We start from the raw sequence: 5,000 nt of genomic DNA on the forward strand, positions 1-5,000 counted from the left end.
AGTTTTGTCATCATTTAAAATCGGCAACATGTTCAGTGTGAAGGATCCTGTCCCTAGTGGGCTCCGTGCGGGTGTGGTATACAAGTTTTTGTGTGCGGGCTGTAGTGCCTGCTATGTCGGCGAAACTACCCGGCATTTTTCCACGCGCGTACGTGAGCACACTTTCAGTGATAGGACCTCGCACGTCTTCAAACATCTACAGAATTCTGAGCATTGCCGCACTTTGTGCTCTAATGATTGTTTTAGCATCCTAGATCACGCTTCTACCACCTTAAGCTTCCAGCTTAAGATAAAAGAAGCCATTCATATTCAATGGAAGAAACCTATACTTAATCATCAACTTTATCATGTTAATTAAAAACTTTCTTTGTAATCTTTTACACTGTCATGTGTCCTTACAGCTAATTAGCATTTTGGTTCACGCTATATATTCAACCCTGTACTTTGTAATTTAAGCTGAAGATGGCAGAAGTTTCTGTCGAAACATGTTTTTAAATTTAAAAATTGTTGTGTTGTTTCTTAAAATATCGTTATCCCTGCTACTATCCAGACCTTTTGGCAATCCCGATACAGATCTCTGGCGTTACGAGGAAGAAATCCGCAAATTCTAAAATTGGAAAGGAAGCAATTCAATTTAGTATTTTGCGATGGAGTATCACGAAAAAAGAAATGAGATTATTGTGTGAAAATCTGAAGCTTAGACAAAATGTCGACGTCTCTTGTTTTCTGAAACACTTCATACAAGTTTTTTTTGAAAAGGACTGCAATTTAAATCGTGCGGATTCACTAGATATAAGATCTAATCGGTAATGCTCCTTGAAGAACAATTGTTAAAGAATAAAACTGCTTTTCCAAGAAACAGAGACATGGAAACTTGGAGGATCAACTTTTTCTTCTCAATTCTTGATGACGATGAATATATCAAGAGGTTAACCACTTCTTAAAAAGCGTGCTGAATAGATTGCGTCAAATACTAGTTAAATATTAATGTCCTCTGGCAGAATAATCTTGAAACCCACTTATTTAGTGATCAGAGAATTGACGAAAAACATCATTTTTTGAAACATTAACAGCTCTGTTGTACAAATTGAAAAAGTAAAAAAGAATGAGTCCACATAGTGAAATGAAACAGTTTTTTACATGAAAATCTCAAAACGGGAAAGCCAGTTGCAAGTTGTTTCCAATTTATTAAAATTTTTGGCAAACGTTTAGTCACGTAAACTGAAGAATAAAATGAATTTATATTTAAATAGAGAATGTATAGGTACTTATTCAGCCGAAGATCATGATGAAGTGTCCGGGGGAAAAATATGTATATTTTGGAGGCCTTTAACTTACTTTTATCATGAAAACTCAGCCGCATCAACTCTCGCTTGAGGCTGTTCGAGCTCAACCAGATGATGACGGTAAACTGAAAAAGGCATAAAACAGCATTACACAATGAGCATATAATTATATCACGTTCAACTCGACAAAAGAAATGTTTTGACCCGCTGGCAAAGTTTGTATCGAGGAGAGAAATTCAACCCTATTGTAGGCTTAACATACAAATTAAGGGATTGTTGATAACAAGTATTTAAGAAAGTTGAGCTTGATAAAACATAAAGGAAAAAAGGATATCATCTGGGAGAAACAATCGTGGAACAGTCGGAAAAGAGTCAAAGTTGGAAGCTTTTTCCAGGGCAACGATAAGGAAGTTAATCGAAATGTCGTAGATAATATGCAAAGGGTATCGTATATATTCTACCACTGAGGAGAACTGTCTTGTTTTACCTTCTGTTGTGCTAATAAACTACAAGCTTAACTGCTCAAGACGTCTTCAGTGCAAAGAACGGCAACCAAGTCTCAAGTTAAATTTCCAAAATCAAGGAAAGCTGAACACTGTTGGGCCCTCGAAACGTTTGATTTAGTATTCAGTAAGGGAGTCTATTTCCGGCAATATCAATTTTAGCCTGATTCGTGCCCATATTTGGCGAAGTGTTAACATAGAAGCAGGAAATTACTGGTGCTCCGACTGTCCAGGGTACAAGTAAGTTTCATGTTTCTTCGCTATATTTATAGTGGGTGTTTTTAAAGTTAGCAAAGCGGTTTTCAAATTGGTTCAAAAATCCTGCATGCGCTTACTAAAGTTTTCAACCCCTCAGAGACTAAAGGCTAGTTTCCACTAGCGACGGAGTCGGAGTCGTAAGAGCACTTATGACCGTCCTCGTGAAAATCAAAGATCGGAAAGCTCGACGGAATCGGAAGAATCAGAACGTTCCCAATTTCCTCCGACTCCGCTTATGACTCCGTCGCTTACGATCCAGTGAAAACTAGATTGTCGAAGTCCGAAGTAGATGCGGAAGAACCGACCAATCACAATGCTTGGAATCGAGCATTGTGATTGGTTTATTCTTCCTTTTCTTCTTCCGACTACGACAATGCAGTTTTTACTGGATCAGTAAGCGACGGAGTCATAAGCGGAATCTGTATTCTGCCTCCGATTCCAACAGTTTCAATTTCACTAGATCGTATCGCTCAACACTTCTCCGACGCTATTGAAAACCAGCCTTAAGAGAAAAAGCTCACACGCGTTTCCCGCGCTCAGTCAGCGCCGGCTTGCGATACGATTAGTCTATTTAATGGTCGACAGCTGTTTTGATTGGTTTTCGCGACAAGCAATAGTCGATGTTCGACATATCAAATCTCTGACACGACTACGAGGCTCTCAGAATTAATATTGTTTCCCTTAATCTCATATCTCTAAGGAGAGACTTCAATACGTTTAACCAAAATAGATACATTACATTGCCGCGCAGAAGTTGTCCGAAAAGCTACTAACCTTGAAGCGAAGCGGATATCTATCAGAGGCCGTTTACAACAAAATCAGACCTCGACACAAACAGCCGCCTAGAATCTACAGTTTACCAAAGATTCACAAGGCCGATGTACCTTTAAGAACTATTGTGTCATGCATGAGCTAACACCTTCGCATATGATTTATCTGCTTACTTAGCTAACATCTGATCTCCTTTAACAGGTAACTCGGGTTTCACGGTGACTAATTCAGCTCACTTCGTATCCACTATTAACATCGAGACTATCCTAGACAACGCAATCATGGTGTCTTTCGACGTAGAGTCGCTGCTTACAAACGTCTCGTAACAAAACCTTCTGTTATCTCCAAGGAGAAGAAGCACCTGTCTTCTGTTCTTGTCTCTAATGGTTACCCTCTTTCTTTCTTGCAGAAAATCACCAAGACCAGGAAACCGAGTAGCAGTGCTGAGCCTACGATCGAGTACAAGTCTACTGCGGTTTTAACAGACTAAACTGATTAGAGTGTAATGTAAAGTGCTAGTTTTCTACCCCATATTAACCATGTGAGCGGTAGCCCTACTAATGGAAATGGGACCACACAAGGACAGAGAAAAACTCTGACCAGGGTGGGTACCCTATGTCAAGGGCCTATCCGAACAACTTCGCCGCTGCCTACAGCAACAAGGCTTGCGCACTGTTTTCAAGTCGGAGACTACATAAAGATCAGATCTAGCACGACTGAAAGACACTGTCGAGCCGACTAAACAAGATGGCGTGTAGTTTACAGGATTCCCTGTCAATGCGGTAGAGTCTACATCGGCGAGACTGGAAGACCTATGCAAGATAGAATCAAAGAGCATAAACGAGACATCCGACTTGCCCGTACCCAGACCTCCGCCCCTTCAGAACACGCTAACAACACCGGACACAACCCGCTTTGGAAAGAAGTAAAGTTTATTGATCGTGATCCTCATTGGTACACTTGCAGGGTCAAAGAGGCGATTCACATAAGACTTCACCCTAACAACATCAATAGGGATAGTGGAATAGAAATTTCGGAAGCATGGATACCCACCATCAAGAAACACAACAACAGGAGAACCGTACGACAGCGGACAGCCGAAGGAACAACACACCGAACAAAATTTTAGTTTCTAAAGAAACTGTGGTACTGCGTCGGTGGGAGATTGAAAGCTGACGTTTCGAGCGTTAGCTTTTCAAATCTTTCACGGTGGTTATTCGACCTTTATCAACTCGTTTGATAAAATCAATTTCTGAACAACACACCGAAACAGCGAGGATCGAAATGCACTAGTCACAGCTGCTGAAAACCAACCAATGACAGCGGAGCAGCCTTCTTGACGCGTAACCAGTCGACCTCATCGCGTGACGTAGGCTAGCAGTATGCAGTCGAAACGTCGTGATCTGCATCACAAGTGACCACATTGTGAGACAAACGAGAATACTTTATTATTAAAGGTTTTATTGTATTGTTTAACAAGAGATAAAATAAACATGTCGCTGGTCTCTCTTGGAAGTCACGGACCTTATGACAACAACGGCCAGGCGGAAGAGACTGAATGAGATCTGGAAACGAAGTTACTGCCCTTGAGCACGCCTCTTGAGAGAAATTTGTTCGCTTCACGATATTTGCCTAACAATGGACGTGAAAGAGCAAAAAACAAAGAAACAAACAAGCAAAAAGCCTACTTTAACAAGTTTACCGAAATGAAGATAAATTGTGTTGATACATACCGCACAAGGTGATGTTCAAATACGGACCAAAAAATATCACACAAGCCTGGTTTTCAGTAGCGACGCAAGCACAAGCAACATGAGCAAGCATAAGAAGGCTTATTTCACCGCAAGCGTAAGAACAAGGATAATTTTTTTTCCTTTTCCTAGGTTGTGGTTGTGCTTATGTTCGCTCGCACGGACGTGTGAAAACGAAACGCAGCATAAGCACAAGGAATTTGTTGCGTCTGGCCAATAGGCCTTATTCACGATGGCCGCCATGTTGGTTTTCAAATTGTCATGCAAAATAGCCATGTGTTATGCTGGGGGGCAAACATTGGAAAAAAGGCAAATTGCTGAAAATCGACTAGTCGAAATATTGAAACAACATTGCTAAAAGTACATTTCAGAATTAAGAATTAAGTCCCATTTATGATAATTTTATATCTTTGATTGCCTTTGACATTTTG

At 40.5% G+C, this 5,000-nt stretch overlaps 1 protein-coding gene across 7 annotated transcripts in view; it reads right to left on the reverse strand.

Moving 5' to 3' along the window:
* The window catches only part of LOC137999731 (gamma-aminobutyric acid type B receptor subunit 2-like), a 47,007-nt gene that overhangs the window by 36,554 nt on the left and 5,453 nt on the right, over positions 1-5,000 (reverse strand). For 4 of the 7 annotated variants that reach the window (XR_011122995.1, XR_011122994.1, XM_068845604.1 and 1 more), the window contains exons 1-3: positions 1,774-1,910; positions 1,339-1,411; positions 553-607 (exon numbers count right to left, since the gene is read on the reverse strand). The gene's annotated coding sequence lies outside the window, so the exon portion shown is untranslated. Of the gene's footprint in view, positions 1-552; positions 608-1,338; positions 1,412-1,773; positions 1,938-5,000 lie in introns of those variants that run through there. The other 3 variants (XR_011122996.1, XM_068845605.1, XM_068845606.1) reach the window with 3 other exon arrangements.

The sequence above is a fragment of the Montipora foliosa genome, chromosome 4 (genome assembly GCF_036669935.1).
Source record: "Montipora foliosa isolate CH-2021 chromosome 4, ASM3666993v2, whole genome shotgun sequence".
NCBI lineage: Eukaryota > Metazoa > Cnidaria > Anthozoa > Scleractinia > Acroporidae > Montipora > Montipora foliosa.